Here is a 16,792-nt window from a genome sequence, read left to right as displayed (position 1 = left end):
AACCTTCTGCCTACCAGAGAACAGGGTCACAGGACAATTCAGGCTGGAAGGGACCTCAGGAACTCTCTAGTCCAACCCTCTGCTCACAGCAGGGTCAGCTATGAGACCAAACCAGGATACCCTGGGCTTTATCCAGCCTGGTCTTGGAAGCTCCCGTTGATGGAGACTGCACATGCTCTTGTATCATTTTGCACCAATATTGGCTTCTGTTACAGCACAGGTCCCTGAGATGGGGGCTGACAGCAGACGGTGGAGCTGCTGATTTGCCTCCAACCAGGTGACTTTCAAGAGCTCCTCTTCTTTATGCATTTGTGATCAAGACAACCAAATCAAGCAATTTGGAGTCCTAGGTGGATCCCGAGTCGTGCCCTTCCTCTTCTTTCTCCATGTACATTATGTCTAGGCATATTAATCCTCCCATAAGGGTCTGCCATTCTTACATAGTAATTAATGTAGAATAACAAACTTGTAAACTCTGAGCAGATTTGATTTGGAACATGTTGATATATTTGGCACCAGAAACTGGGTCACTGATTATATTCCCTGTGTGCATCTGGTACTTGTTGTTCACTTTCTGCTACCATGCCAGGAACACAGGTGCTAAAAATTGAACACTGTTGCTCTGGATTTATGAGTCTATACTGCATTCAGTCCACAATGTCTTAAACTTAGGTTTCACCTTTTGATAGTGCTGTTAGGCAGAATTTTTACTTTTTAAGGTTGTGCCTTTTCCTTATATCGCCCCAAAAGGAAAGAAATCTTCCAAACAGATCCATGCATAGGCAGAGAATGAAATACAGAATTTAATCATAATGCTTGTGCATGGCTTTCAGACTGACATCTGTACATTAAGAATATGTAAAAATACCAATTTCATGCTCTGACAACTTATTCTGCATTGATGGGGGATAATGGGGATAATGCCATGGGAATGCCAAATGTCAAAGCATTACATAATGCAAAGCATTCACACACTGTCTCCTGGGCCATCACTGGTGGTTCCTTAAGGGAAATTTTCCAGAAAGAGGAGAGAAACAGAGACTAGGAGCTGCCAAAAGAAAATGGAAATTGTGAAGTCAGAGTTTAAAACTATTGGCAGTGCAGCATCAAGTCTTTGAGCACAGAGTCTTTTCTGGCTCTGAATTGTCCCTTCACTTCTGTCAGAAGAGGAAATTCGCATGTGTTCATCTCAGAAGCTGTAGATAAGGCCAAAACGGTTTTCCACGGAGGACCCGCACATTCTTCCCTCCACCACATTCTTTTAAATAACCTGTTTTTGGAAATCATGGATGTCCAGAAGGGCAACCTCCTCCCTTAAGCCCAGGACCCTCAAAGCAGGGGGCAGCAGCAGAAATGCTGTTCTCTAGCAGGGGGCTATGGCCCGAGGGGCCCCGGGGGCGAGGGGATCGCATGGACAGCTATCTCCTCACTTGCTTCGTCCACGTCCCCTCCACCAAGACAGCAGACCAAGTGGGAGAACCCAGCAAGGGAGCAGGATCTGCCTTCCCAAGGCTCGCAGCACAGCCGTCCGCACGGCAGCATGGAGCTGCCACGGTGCCTCAGCCTCCTTTGCCGGCTCCAAGGGCACTGCCAGATGCAACCAGGACAGCCCACCCCATAGCATGCCAGGAGACCTGAGCACCAGCCCTGCAGACAAGAGGGAAAACAGCAGCCTAGCTTATTCGCGGGTCCTGTCTGAGCAATGGTGTTTGGCAGCTGGCAGGGGCTCTGCGGTGCGGGCAGTGCTGCACGTACTGAGCAAACTGGGGTCTCGTGTGTGTCCCTCAGAGGGCTTCAGCTCTTCATTGGAGGAGGCACGTTGGGGTTTTTGCCCTGAAAATGCTGAGGATTCTTACATGCTGGAATTGGGAGACAGGCAGAACGCCGCTGCAATCATTTAGCGAGAAAATTAGGATGGCTGAGGGAAGGAAATACTTTCTCTGACAAGGGTCAATATGTTGTGAAAGCCATTCTGTCCTCCAGAAACCAATCCCCACCCAACTGCACTGCAGGACAGTCACGGGCAGCGCTTGGATTCGGAGCCTGGGCATTTATCTGCTCTGCCAGAGATGGCAGGTGGGCAGGAAGGACGTGCTTTGGTGATGCCAGTGCGCAGCATCCCTTGGTGCCTAACCTGTGCCCCATCACCCTCCACAGATAAACCACACTGCTACCCCTGTGCAGGTCTGCCTTTCCCCTCTTTTCTCCGTCTCCCTCTGCTTCCCAGCTGCTTCCCATTCGCTGCTGCTCTTGCCCAGGTTCCTAGCTGCTGGTGCCCCTGGCCCTCCATCCCACTTCACTTTGGCTTCTCCCCGTTGTCAGCCCTTGCGGCTTCCCTCCCCTCCCTCAGCCCATGCCCCCCACTCCCCACATGCTCTTCTGGTCCTCCACTGACTAGCACAGCTGAAACTGTAATTAACAAGCTATGAAGCACTGCAGAGCTAGCTCTAAGGAGCTAAATAATTACACTCCCTCCCCTCTCCCGCTGCTCCTCGGTTTGAGGCAGCAAAGCGGAGCACTGGGAAGAGGAGGAGCAGATCAGGTGGGGGGGTGGGAATTTAATTAACTTCTGAAGTGCTCCTGTCCCCACTGCACTCGGCTGAGGATGATGATGGGCTGCAGCTCTGGAGGTTGCACAGGTCCAAAAGCAGTGTGGTGATAAATGTCCCTGTGGTCTGCACCGAGATCCAGTGGCACTACGAGCCATGCATAGCTTCCTCCCTGTTATGAAGGTCTCCTAAGTGGCACCCCACCAGGGCAGGCCACCGAGTACCCTGAGGTCTGCCAGGGTCCAGCACCTATGGTTTTCATGCCGTTTCAGTGCAAAGTCTTTTGAAAGTGCCATTCCTGTGACCTGGGCAATGCAGCTTTCTGATGCTGAAACAGGAGGCAAGATGGGAAAATGGCAACTGCAATGGCAGACATCTGCCATCTCTTCCCTGCCCTGGCTTAGCTGTTCTCCCGCGTTTCCCTCCTCTGCCCTGCCTCTCCCTGCCTCCTTGCCCAGTATCGCCTGAACCGTTTCAGCCCTCCTGCAGCTGCAACCCATTAGGTTTTGTGCGAGGCCGGTGCAGACAGCGCTCCCTGCTCCCGCCTGGCACAGTGGGGCAGGTCCACCTTTGAACTTCAAGGAGGAGGAGTGGTTCATCACCTCAAAGTTTACATATTTTACTGGATCAGGACAGATTAAAATGGAGTTCACAGGCCCAGACAACCAACACGAAAAATACCATCAGTTGCAGCTGCTGGACGAAAACAGCGTGATTGTCAGGAAACAGCCTACGCTGGGTCAGAGACAACTTCCCTTAGCATAGGTAATCAGAAACAAGTACAACCCATCTCATTCAACTAGTCCAGGTAAAAATAACATTTGACAAGATTGCAAAACTAAGCTCTTAAAAATGAGGAGATGATTGGCTGTGCACATTTAATTGACCTCCTTGCACACCTGCATTCTTCAGTCACATTCTCACATTGTTCCAGACTGGAAGAAACATCAGACAAAGTTTCCAACACGGCCAAGACTCCTGTGACTTTCTTCAGCGACGCTCTTGGACAGGGCAGCTCCTTCCAGCTGTAAATCTCAAAGGAATGCCAGGTGAAGCAGCAGCTCTAGGAGGTCATTTCACCTCACAGGGCCGCCGTCTAGCAAAGTTACAAGCAACAGAAACCATCATCCTGACATGGACCCCTTATTAATGAGTAAGGCTGTTGAGGCTAACTCTGGATTCCTTCCTGCTGTTTCCTACAGCACTCAGAAACACGCTTTGAAAAGAAGCAAAGGAAAATCAGAGTTTCACTTGCCCAGGGTCCTTTCTGACAGCTGTCCACCCGAGGGGCAGAGCCCTCCAGGCTTCCCCGGTGCTCGGAGGAGAGCGGAGGCTGAAGATGTCTCTGGTGAGCAAGCAGCCAGGCTTGCACAAAGGCTACGAATAATGCTGCACATTCTTGGGTGCCACCTACTGGCATTTGGACTGCAAATTGCCAGTTTACATCTATGGAAAATCTTCCTCTTTCTTCCCTTTTCTTTTTTAAGGACATAAAGGATGTGGTGGAAGAACGACGGTCTCCACCAGACTCCTGCAATCTGGAGGACTCAAGGGGACCCAGGCTGTCCCCAAGCAGCTGGAGATGCTGCAAAGTCTCTCTCTCTGCAACCTGCACAGATTTCCCCAGAGACTGTGGCATGCCTGTTTCTTCTTGCCAGCTTTGTGCAGCCGTTTGACCCCTCTCCAAAGGGCAGGCAAGTGGGGAGGGGAAGGACATTAAAGGGATGCAGGGCTCCTTTCCCTGCATGGACAGTGACTTCTCGGGGGGGGGGGACTGGGCAAATCACAGCGGGAAGATGGTACTGTGGCGGCCAAAACACCATCACCCCCCTCCTACAGGGGAATCTGCTGGCTGGAGTTCAGTGTGGAGGATGCCCATGCTGTGACTGCAGGCGCAGGCTGGACAGCCTGGACTGTGCCGCACTGCCCTTGCAAACGATGCCTTGAGCAGTCAGCTACAGCAGACAGTTTCAGGTAGGAAGGATACAGGGTTGTTTTCAATCCTACTGCTCCCTGCAGCCTTGCAGCCCACTTCTGGGCTGCAGGAGGATGCCTCCTTCCACCTTGAACAGCTTGGAAAGCTGCAAGCTGTGGAGGAAGAGGGGACTTTCTCCAGGGAGGGAGTGCAGCCCCGCAAGCTGAGCTGAACACAACCACGGATGTCTCAGAGCACCAGCAATGGGGTGGAAAGGGGGTGCCAACCCCTTGTCTCCTGGCCACATATGAGCATCAGAACCTGAATCTCTGTGCTGAGGTCTTCTCCTCTCATGAGTGGGTCACTGGCACACCAAAGATGGGCTGTTCAGGGGAAGAGGTGAACAGTTTGGATGGGGTTCAGGTGCATGGCACGTGGAGTTTATCACTCCTCCTGAGAAACAGCACTCAGAAGCAAAGGCAGCAGGACTCAATTTGCCTGAGAGAGAAAGAGTACATGGGCGAATACACTGGTGCCTGAGGATCACACTTAAGTCGCACTGCATTGAATGCAGGCAACTCTGCTTCTCTACAGCAGCAAAGTACCCTGTAGCACGTCTAAAACAGAGCTGTGCCACCTCCCCACCTAGGATGGGCGCACTTGGACTGTATGAAGTAAAAGCTCTGGCGAGGGCTGTTTCTTCAAGGAGACAAACAAGATGAAGGCAAACATGTGGCCTTGCTTTTCCTATGCCGTATGACATTCAGAAATTCACTGCCACACCTAAACCACTGTGCTTCAGTGCTCTCCTAAAGCAGTTTCAAGTCAAGCTCTGTAGAAGCCATTCTGGATCCTGATGACTTCATCTGCACACAGAACTGGCTGGACTAGAGAAACTGCACTGGAAGACCTGGAGAAGACACTAACTCCCAATGTGTGAGGCTAATAGTGAATGCTGCTGGCATGCATTTGGTGGAAGAGTTTCTGCTGGTTTGTTTGTACCCATCTACACCAATGCAAGCCAGAGCAATACAAACCATATTAAGACCTACCTTCAAGTGTCCATCACAAGGTAGTCCTACATATATACATATGGCCCAGACTGGGCTCGTGAACCGACAGCATGGAGTAAAACTGGTCACTGGCAGGCTGAAGAGGCTGCCGTCAGCTCCCCGGGTCCCCAGAGCAGCAATTGCCCCAGGGTGCTGCGGGAGAGCACGAGTCTGTGGGGACGGGTGACCGTGCGCAGGATGCATCGGGGTGGTTGCTGACTTTCCGCAATGACGCCACCAAAAAGAAACTTCCTTTCAAGGTCAAATTTGGCAAGAATGAGTTCTTGCGAGCGTAAGATACACCTGTAGTCAGTGCTAAACCCAAATCCTCTAATCTTTCTGCTGCTTATTCTAGAAATATGGAATTTTGTTTCCTGGAAATACTCTGAGGAAAAGGTACCTGACCTGAGGTCTTCCTCCAAATATGTCTTTACACCATTTCAGTAGCAGGACCCGGTGGCCAGTGCCCACCCCACCACCCCAACCAGGAGCTTGGCAGTCGGGGGGGGGGGGGGGCACTGGGGCAGCCCCAGCTCCAGGCATCGGTCACCTCCATGGGGACAGGGACAGGCCAAGGCTGGGCTGGGATGCCAGCCTGCAGGTAGGTGTCAGGATCAGGCCTGGTGAGGAGAACTGGAGTCAGACACAGGCCTGGGTCAATACAGCCCATCGGTGTCCGCAGGGCCCTGACAGTTGTATAACATTTTGCAATTTCAGCTCATCCTTTAATCATATTAACAGCATATGTTTTACAACAACTAATTATCTGATACCTTTGAGAAGGTTTTGTAATATCCGGAGGCAGTAAAAACGTTTGTTTTGAAATGTATCATGATTAGATCAGAGAAAAGTACCTGTTGCAAGTATCAGGTGTCATGGCTGTGTTCCTGACTCTTGCCACGCTCTGCTTGCTTTCTGCTAGAGTATAAAACCTTCAAACTTATGGGTCGGTTTTTGTTCGCTTCTTTCTTGACCCAAAGCCTAGAGGATCAGAGAATCAGATCATTTTGCCCTTCAAGAGGCACTTTTGCAGCCAACACGTACACGCCTGTGCTAACGTTCCCAGAGGCAAAATGCAGGTTGTAATTACATGCCAGTAATGTTGCAAATAGAGTACTAGCAGTGCATTAAGGAAACCCCTGAAGTCTGAAAGGCCTGCAAAAAATGAAATGAAAAATGAAAGCTCTGGGCTCAGCGGACGCACTAGCGTGCACATGTCTGTCTGCACAGGCGAGCCGCCCCGCGGGGTCAGCAGCGCTGCTGGCCCCAAGGGAGCCGTGCAGGTGCCCGTCCCGGGGCAGGACGGAGGAACTGCTCCATGGCTCCAGGGTGACCGGGCACACGACCAATCCCGCAGCAGCAGATCCAGCTGAAGGTCTCCCACAGCTCCCTGCATCCACTCACTCGTTCCTGCTCACCTCTCCCGCTTCTCGGATGCCCTGCACAACTCCCCGCTGCTACCTGCTGCAGCTCATCAGGCCTGTTATGCTCATGAAAGCAGAAGTACGCTCCGCAGACTCTAATATGAGCTTGTTTGGCAATATTAAACAGGACATCCAACTGTTTTCCTGGACGGGGGGGCTCTCTACGCTGCGTGTATGCCGGGGAGGGCAATCGCTGCCAAACGTAAAGCTGTGCTGGCCAGCAAGTAGGACAGGAGGCTTGGGAGCCCGGTGTCGGAGCGGCAGAATCTGGAGAGATCGGACCATCTGAGAGCTCACGAATGAGAGACAGCAAGGCTGGACCTGCTGGGTGCGCACGTGTCTGTGCACAGCAGCTGGGGACACTGGGGCAGCCGCAGTGGGCAGGCTGGCTAAGGCCAGCTACTGGTGGGACCTGCATGGGGTATGTATATACATATATGTACCTGCATACACACACATGCACATACGCATACGTGCATGTTTTCCACCAATGCACCTGCCTCTTGAGCAGCCAGAGAGGGGAACCAGACGAGGCCACTGGTGCTGCTTGCGTCTGCACGAGTGCTACAGTTCCTGTCCCTCTTGATCTGCGCGGCCGGCTGCGTGCACACACCTATGTCTATGCACTGTGTGTGTCTGCGTTTCCTCGTGTGCCCACTGGAAAAAGTGCTCAGCCCCACTCCTGGCTGGTCCTGGGGTCACAGCGCAGCAGCAGCCTCTCCTCTGCTGGGCTGCTGGATTCGGCGGTCCCCAGCACGGAGGAATCCCTGGCACCCCGCGCCGGGGTCTCTGCCGAGGGTCAGGAAGGAGCATCCAGCCGGGGCAACAGCCACCTGGTGCTGGGCAGTCGGACGGTCTTCACACAAGCAAGAGGAGCAGTGCTGCCGCTGAACGCATGTACGGGTACGTGTACGAGGGAAGTGGGAGATCGTCGCGATGAGGGCGTTCAGAAGAACGATAAATCAGCCCAGTTTGAACTTCAAAACAAGACTGATGGTCATTAGGAGCACACACTCGTTAACACCACCCTTCATGCCTGCAGCTTGCGCTGAACTACTACATATTCAAGGCAGTCTCCCACAGTCTCGTCCCACGTTTGCCATGAGCGCAGGAGCAGGCAGCGGGGATGGTGCTGGCAGCCGGCGCTGCCGGCCACGGCGCTTGCCAGCCCTGCTCCCAGAGGCAGAAGCGAGCAGGCTCTTCCCAGTGGCGAGCTGGGAGCCAAGCTGGGCATCTTCCCCCTCCCAGCAGCGCGGGACCGTGTCTGCGCACAGACTGTGGATGGTGGCTGCTGCAGGGTGCTGGCAAGAGGGGCTGCTTCCACAGGCCACGCGGCTGCTTGACCTGTTTCTTGCCCTGCTTGGCTGTTGCCTCTTCCCTAAAGGCAGAGCAAGCTTTTCCCAGCTCCGCAGGTTGTGCTTTTCCAATGACTGGTAACTGCCCACTGGTGAGTTATCCCTGCTGGTCTCCGGGGTCTCCGCTTCCAAACTGTGCCTGTATCTTCAAATGTCATCACATTCCTAATCACAGAAGAGACGCCTGGAAGCTCTGCTCCACACAGCACGGTCTGACTGTGTGAGCCGGGCCAGGGCCAGTGAGCAAAAACCAACGCCCTCCTGCAGTGCATCAACTGAAGGAGAGCAGTTCTTGCTAAAACCACTGAGATTTCCATAGAAGTAATTTAACCAAAAGCTGTAAGCAGAGAATTACTCATCATCATGACAGAATATTTGAAAACTAAATTTGCACTTTTCTACAGAGGTTTGCTTTCCAGAGAAAAAGATAGTTACTTTAAAGTCCACAGTGCGTTGAAGAATTTGCTGTTGTCTAAGTGAAAACTGCTTGCTCTTCCTATCCATTGTGAGTATTTGAGCAAGAAATCAAAACACAATAAAAAGAAAGCATGTTAAGCTTTCCAGCACGCTCCAGCTGAGTACCAGGGCGTCACTGAGAATTTCTATCAATCCTTTGGATTTTGTTTCTGAAACATGCTTTTACACGGAGGGAACTTTTACCTCAGATGTTGACTTTAGCTCCTTTAAAAGCTTCTATTTGCATCCGTTTTTATTCATCTTTAGTAAGCTGCATAGGAAAATCTTTCAAGTGCCGCCATCAGAGCAGCAGGTAAAGCAGGCCACTGCGGCAATTCAGCTTACAGAATGTTTATTTTTATGAAACTATGATACCCAAAACCATTTATAGATGAAAAATATGAAGTGGGGTTTAACTGAACATTCCCATGTCAGGCACATCCTCATACAATTGCGTATTCTTGAAAATCTGCAATGCTTGTTGCGTACCTCCAGGGTGGAAGAAGTTCATTCTAAAATTCAAAGACAGCAAAACAAAGAAACATGACCACTTGCTTTCCTTGCCAGACCAGAGTAATGAGGAAAACCCCTGTATTAGCAAGTCAGGGAAGAGGCAGCTGTTTTGCACCGGGAGGTGCTGGTTCATTACAATCCCAATAAGGAAGGCACTGAGACTTCGTAAAGTAGCACCGAAAATGCCAATTATTAGAGCTAACACCATAAAGAGAGGATAACATGGATAATCTTGGGTGCCTTTAGATGCTGGGACCTGCAAGCTGTGCAGCACCGAACAGGCTTCCAACCAGCACGCAGTGCAGCACACCCAGCAGGTCCCGTCCGTGAAATGGGTACCCCACTTTGGTTGTTTGAGCTGTTACAGGATTTTCCTAGAAGAAAACGGCCCTATTCATCACTTGTACTATCAGACAGAAAGGAGTTTCGCACGAGAACTCCTTGCTGCACTCTTGGATAAAAGCAAGGCCAGGCAGGTGGTGTAATTGCCGGGACCACACACGAGCTGCCTGCAGGCTCCTCCGCTGCCATCAGCAGCCAAGGGTCGTGCCCAGCACTGCACAGCCGGAGGACCAGGCAGGTTAACGGCCGCTGGGATTGAGCAGCTCTGCCGAATTCATTGCTGACCCAGAGCGTCCCTTCTCCTCTGAACTGCCCTTGAAACACGACGTGCCAAATCCTCCGCCTTCTCCAAAGCAGCCACTGCTTGAGACTGAAAGATCTGGTTAAACTGTTTAAATTTGGCAGGTAGGTCGGACAGGAGGCTCAAATTTTCCAGGGCATCCATCAAACCCCACAACTTGGTCGTTCCCAGTCTCAGTCCTGCCCTCGGCAATCCTCAGCAGGTTGACAGTCTGCAGTTATGTCCAAGTCCACCCCGACCCCCTCTGAGGGCAATTGGCCTCGGAGTTGCTCAGGTTCTTTGCACCCAAGTGACCACTTCTTCTTCCTCAGCCAGCTCTCTGCTTTCCCCCAGGCAGCCCTGCCCGAGTGCAATCCCTTTCCTCGGCTGGTCTGCAAAGATACCACATCATCAAAGATACCACGTCTTCTTCGTCAACTCATCCTGGTGCACCTGGCACGGCGCAGGCACACCAAGGTGTGCGAGGGCTTCGTTCCTGCTCGTCACGGAGCCGCGGTCCACGCGCTCCCGTTCAGGGAGCAGGAATGAAGGTGGTAAAAGCAGACGACTCCGGCACCAGCGTGGTCGTGGGGAAGACGGTTTGACTGGGGGTTTGTTTCCTAGCGGGACGTTGCAAGAAGTGAGGCGTGCCGCGTTGCTTTTCTCACCTGTGGTATTCCTCCCTCATCCTTGTTTTTTGGGTTTTTTTCTCCATCGCTGGGGCTTCCTGCAGGCCTGGAAGAGAGAGAGACCGAAACTCAGACAGAAGGGACGCAGCAGGAATCCCTCCGAACGCCTTGGGTAGAGTGACGCACTCAACTCACGGTAATTTCCCCGCAATGCCACCGTCAGCCGGCACCGGAGCCCCCCCCTCTCTTCCCCTTCCCCTTCCCGTTTCCCCGTGCCCGGCCCGAGGCTGCGGTCCGCACCGGCGTTCCCCAGCAGGCCCGGGACCAGCGTTCCCCCGTTTGTCGCGCCATCCCCCCGGTGTGCCTGCAGGACCCCAGGAGGGGTCGGGACCCCCCGCCGCGGACAGGCCGCCAGGATCCTGGGGCGGAGCGCACCGGGCAGCGGGCAGACCTGGGTCACCGAGCCCCGAGACCGCAACCCAGCCGGGGGAGGGGGGGGGGCGCCGGGGAGCCCCGCGGCCGCGGTACCGGCACGGCCGCCCCGCTCCCTCCCCCCCGGCCCCCGCCCGCACCGGGCCCGGCCACCGCCTCGGGCTAAGCCACGCCCCCCCGGCGGCCTAACGCGGGGCTCCCGGCAGCCGCGCCCCGCCCCGCCCCCTGCCTGGGGGCGTGGCCCGCGACAGCGGCGGCGCTGGAGGGGAGGGAGGCGGGGCCGGAAGCACGCGGCCGGCGGGGCGGGGCGCAGGCGCCGCCACTTCCTGCTCGGCGTGTCCCGGTGCGGCCGGCAGTGAGTACGCGAGCGGTACCGGTGCCGCCCGCCCGCCCCCCCTCCTGCGGCGCCTCGGCAGCCCCCCCCTTCCTCCTCCCCTCCTCCCCGGGCGCTGCCCCCTTCCCCTCCCAGTCCGGTCCGTGCTCCCCCACCGGCAGGGTCGCCTGCCGGCTCCTCGCCCCGGCGGGCGCCTCTCCCTGACGGCCCGGCCCTTCCACCGCGGGGCAGCCGGGCGCGCTTGCTGCCCGAGGGCCTGCGCCCAGCCTGGCGCCCGCCGAGCCCCCCCCCCCCCTCCTGCCGCCGTACACGCGGTAATCCCTACCCGAGTGCCCGGCCCGGTGCCGGTGCGGCCTGCCCCGTCCGGCCTCCGCTGCTTCAGCCCTTCCCTCTCGGGACCGGGGAAATGGGTCCGCGCCCATCCGCCTGCCCCACGGCCTGTGGAGGTGGCCGGGCTCTGCCCGCTGTAGCAGCGCGGGCGCTGAGGGTGCCAAGCGCCCCTCCGTCCGGGACACCCCCCCCCCCTCCCCCCGGTTTGCCATTAAACAGATGTACGAGTCACTGCATCGGCGTCCGTCTTTATCTCCGGTTGCCAGCGTCTCCCGGTCCCTCGAACGAAGCCCGGAGCGACCGCGCCTCCCGTCGGGAGCGGTGGTGCCGTGCGGGGACACCGGAGGAACGGCTGCCCTTTTTTGGGGGGGGGGGCGGTTCGGTTCGGAGCCCCGGGGTCTCCTCCAGGCGTGGTACGGAGCGGAACGGTGGCCCGCATGGGTAGACCGTCGGTGGTGTGTGGCCGTGAACCGAGTCCGTGTCCTCTCCCGTCTGCTAACTCCCCCTTTTGTGTTCCTTGTTTTCACCGGGCTGGATTCAGTCGTGATCTTAAGGGGGAAAAAAAAAAAAAAGCAAATCTGTTAATTTGAGGATGTTTGTGCAGTTACTGCTAAAGGCAGCTCTGAAAATTGCTAAAGGGGGAAAAAAAAAAAATATTCCAGAAGGCCTGAAGTAAACTTCGAATGTTTTGTTATTTTCCAGGGTTTGGGTGTGGAAGATAGATTCCTGTGATCTCCTGAAGGTATAGCTTGTCACTAGAAAAACATTTACCTCTTCTCCAAAGCTCTTCTCTCCTTTACACTCTACTTGCACTGTATTTAAAGAAAGTACAGAAAAAGAAACGTTTTCTCAAGCACACAGCAGATCAGCGTAAGAATGAGTTTTACATCTCTGCACTGAGCAACGCAAGTTATCCTCGGAGAACCAAGTGACAAAGTTTAGCCAAAAATAACTAATAGCAAATGTCACTATTAGAGCAGCTTTATGGTGCTGTCTACCTTTTTCTTGACTACCTGAAACTGAGATGGTAGTTACCATACGTACTTCTCAGGGTTTGCTTCTTGAAAACCAAGGGGGTGGGTGGCTGCCCTGGAAGCTACCTCACAACATTTTTAAATGGTTCACTGTGAGGGCATTTCTGCTCTAGATTGAGTACGTCAGTGCGGGGAGCAACTCCAGGTGTCTAACAGCTGCGTGTCTCACCTTGCGTGGCAAATGAAAATTGTTTCTTTCTCACGTGTGTTGAGTGCAGCTTGGTTATCCCCATAAGGCAAAATAAGATCTGTCTTAAGTTTGGTACAGAAACACAGTACAGGTGAAGGAAAAAACAGTCTCCTGATATTCACCTCTGATAATAAACACATGTTGTTGGCTTTTTTGAAAAAAACCAAAACGTTCAGATTTGATATCTGCATACCTTTGTAGGGTATCAAGAACAAGAAGTATGTGATTTTCATTCTGGTGCTGCACTTCGTAACAATAATTTTGATTGCTTATCTCTCATGAAATAGAGGTATGCAACTTCTGATGAAGGGTACAAAAGCAGTTACAGCAGCTGAAATGAAAGATTTCATTTAAGTGCATTTGAACATTTAAGTTCTTTATCAATTTCCTGTTGGTTGCACCCGTGCAGTATCTTAACAGTCTAAAGAACTAGGCAGTTTAGGTATCACAAATATGAGTAAATAGAAAACAGAGAAGGTCTGCTCTGCACACAACTATGAAGTCTGTTGATGTCTCCTACCATTCTGATCTCTGAACCTCTGTTCTGATAGATACTTGTGGTTTTAGGAAGTTTTTGGTAATTTCCTCGAAAGACCTTTCTTTTCCATTTTATTGTTGTTCCTATCTGTAACAGAGAATCTGATGATAGGCGTATGTCTTGTCTTTACCTTCTAAGACAGCAAAGAATACGTTTGTTGCTGTATTTTCAATGTGGCCTTTGTCATAAAGTGTTAGATTTGACATTACTGCAAAGATCAAGCAGAGAGCAAGAAAAATAAGGAAATATTTGAAATTCACTGATGATTTGTGGTGGGAGTAGTAGACTTGTCTGAAAACTCATATTTGCAAAGGATGGAAAAGTAATCTTTTTTCCAATTAATTTTTTGTTTTGTTTGCTTGAGATTTTTTTCTTTTAAGAAATCTCAATATTTGAAGTTAAGCAGAATGCGTATTTCAAATGGCAAGAGGAAGAGATGAAGAAGTTACTGTGTGAGCTCGGAAAGATTGTAGGAGGTGAAGAAGTAAGAGCAGCAGAAGTAATGAAGTTAAGCAGAGGAAGAGAGGAGTTGGTAGGGAGAAACAAGGCCATGTGAAGCAGGAATGGCGTGGGAAGGACTGGCCTGGGCATGTTACTGGCTCTTATGCAAAGCCCCTTCTGCACTTACCTTACACCTGAGTGTCCAAACTGCTTTGAAATTTTGGCTGAGGAAGTAGCTGCCTGCACACAACTTGAAAATTGCTGTGGGTGTTCTGATTAACTTGTTCGTGCTCTTTTCCCCTGCCTGAAAGTCATCACCAGCACCTCCCTCCTGACTGCGCTGTGCTGCTGGAAGCTTTTGTTACTTTATGAAGTGGGGGATGTTGGTTTTTTTAATGGACTAGTTGAAAAGTGTTAGCAAGCAGTCTTTGTAAATGATCTGGGAAAATGATCTCTTGCCATTTCTAACAATAGCCGTCTAGAGTTTTGTTTGGAAATGGTTAAAAGAGATTCAGATAGGTGTGGTTTTTTAATTTTGTTTTAACATCAGTAGCCCTTTACCTGAACTGTTCTTACTTAGGGCTTACCAGAGGGGCAGTCAGGTACTTTTGAGGAAAGTTGTGCTCTGGGTTCAGGTAGGAATGGGGTTCCTCTTGATGAAGGGACAGGGTTCTTCCATGGCCTAGGGTTTGAAGTTTTGGGGTTTTTTTAAAAATAAGGCAGGCCAGTTCCAAAGTATGACGTGTCAGTGTGTTATGCTCTCTGCAGCCTGCATTACCTACCAAATCAGTTAGTCTATGCAGGACTGTTACTTTTCATGTGGTTTTCACACTCAGACATGAGGGCTGTCTTTGTAATAGTCTAGCTGGTAGCAAAAAGGACGATTGCCCATTGTCTAAACCTTTCACTGGTGAAAGAAAATCTGAATTGCTGGAGGCTGGCAGTCAGATACGTCTTTCTCTGTTTTGAGCATCAGTATGAATACAGTAAGAGACTGCTTCACTTTGACAATCTGAAAAATACCAAAACTTTGTCTGTCAAGCTCCTCTTCCCTTTCCTAGAGGCAGGTGTTTTGTCTGCTTTGATGCCAAACACCTGAAACAGGTGTTTCCCACTCTGTGATGAAGAGGTGGGGCATAGCTATTGCCCGAGTTTCAGGATGGTGAACAGTGGAACTAGATATCTTCAGACTGTGTTGTGATGCTGATGTTTGATGTTTCTTGTTTCCCAGTGGCCTGCCGTGCATGCTGAGCAAGAGGAGGAGCCCTTCGTCATCATTCCAGTCATTGGCGTGGACCTGGGAGGAGGAGCCGTTGTTTGACCGGAGCTTCTGGGGAGGATAGATCAAAGTAGGTGTAGTGCCGTGCTGCCTCTTCTTACTTTTGTCTTTGTTACGAAGCGTCCGTGAGTCAGCTCCTTGGGCGCTCTTTGACACTTGTGATCCAGCAGTCTTGTTTAGCTGCATGTTTTCAGCAGTGGTCATGTACTTAACTTTGTGTAAGTTCATCCAGTGGGTGACAGAATGGGAAGGAAAGAGTGCTTGAATTAAGTTGGCTTTTCAAGTATCACTAAAATAGCGGCATGCTTTGGGGGGATTCTTTCATTTCCTATTTCACGGAAGGCCTCTTTTCTCACATCCCATAACCACAGATTAATATTGTAAATGTGCTTGACTGGAGCCGGCTCTGCTTTTATTCTCACCCTGTGGATGGGAATGGCTAAGACCTGTTTGAAAGGGTGACCCCATGTATAGTTGAGAGAAATGTTTAAGTATGGGGGCTTCATTTGGTCTGTCAGGTCCTTTTCTGTCTTACTTCTTTACTACCTACAACCGTTCAGGTGGCCAGCGTTTTAGTTATTCCTCCTGTCTATGGCATCCAGACCTAAATACTGGTATAAAATAAGTTTATTGTCTCTATTACCACCAAGTTCTGACCTCATTCTTTGATACTTTTATTTGGCATAATAGATATTATATTTACCTAAGAACCCGCATGAGAGAGGCAGAGTCTAGCAGGTACAGATATATCCACGTTATCCTCACATTATTGCTGCGTACATTGTGCTGCTAAGCAGAGTTCTGTGTTGGCAGGTGTAAAAGTTTCCAGGAGCTTACAGTTGCTGTGTGGATAGGACAGCTTTTAAAACAGATTCTGTAACCTCCAGTTGTTAAATTTTAGGACTGTATTTGTAGGTTAGAAACCAACTTGAGTGTATTAGGAGATAGCTGAGCACGTGCGTGGATGAGTAGAGTTCTGATGGTCTTTGGATGTGATCTCATCTGGTGACGACCAAAGTGACTTCTTCAGCTGTGCAGGTGAGATTGAATGATGTATGCTGATCTACTAGAAGACTAAACAGAAAAGAGTACAGCGTATAGATTGTCAGTAAGCATTGTATTTTCCTGCTGGTGCGCTCATGTTTTATGTGGTTTTGCTTTGTTTATTTTTGTGGGAAGAGTGTCTTCCTCTTTAGTTTGACTTCGGTATAACAGGAATACAAATGAGGTCAAATCTGTCATGATCAGGGAAGGACTCTTGCAGGGTGTACGCAGAAAGCTGTCATAGTAAGAGCCTTTGGGCTCTTTAAATACCATCACCGCACAAATTGCTTATGTACAAAGTTCATGAATCTAATTTTTTGTACTTGTGTATCAGTATGTGAATTTAAACAATACCATGCAACTTCCTTCCACAACTAAAAAACTGAACTCCATCTGACAGTTCTCATGTCTAAAAAAGCTTGTTGGCTTCCCTAGGAGTAACTGTAACACAGAAATAAAGATAGACCTTTCAGAGAAAGTATTCCCTTTCCTCTCCTCCATGCATGATAGGGTCACGTAAACAAAATAAGGTACCCTGTGAATTAGGCAAAGTAACTTTAGAATGTCTCTGGATTTCCTGTCCCCCTAGGGAGTTGGTAGTGAACTCTAGCGATGCTTGCCATTGTGTTGGGATCACAAAATAGCTGAGGTTGGA

At 51.1% G+C, this 16,792-nt stretch overlaps 1 protein-coding gene across 2 annotated transcripts in view; it reads left to right on the top strand.

Moving 5' to 3' along the window:
* The first annotated feature begins 11,263 nt into the window (after positions 1-11,263).
* The window catches only part of ZCCHC7 (zinc finger CCHC-type containing 7), a 123,992-nt gene continuing 118,463 nt past the window's right edge, over positions 11,264-16,792 (top strand). The window contains exons 1-3 of one of the 2 annotated variants that reach the window (XM_052777944.1): positions 11,264-11,302; positions 12,314-12,353; positions 15,046-15,163. The gene's annotated coding sequence lies outside the window, so the exon portion shown is untranslated. Of the gene's footprint in view, positions 11,307-12,313; positions 12,354-15,045; positions 15,164-16,792 lie in introns of both variants that reach the window. The other variant, XM_052777943.1, reaches the window with a different exon arrangement.

This window comes from Harpia harpyja, chromosome Z (assembly GCF_026419915.1).
Source record: "Harpia harpyja isolate bHarHar1 chromosome Z, bHarHar1 primary haplotype, whole genome shotgun sequence".
Taxonomy (NCBI): domain Eukaryota; kingdom Metazoa; phylum Chordata; class Aves; order Accipitriformes; family Accipitridae; genus Harpia; species Harpia harpyja.
Note: the sequence above shows the minus strand (reverse complement) of the source record. Positions and strands in the feature narration are given on the sequence as shown.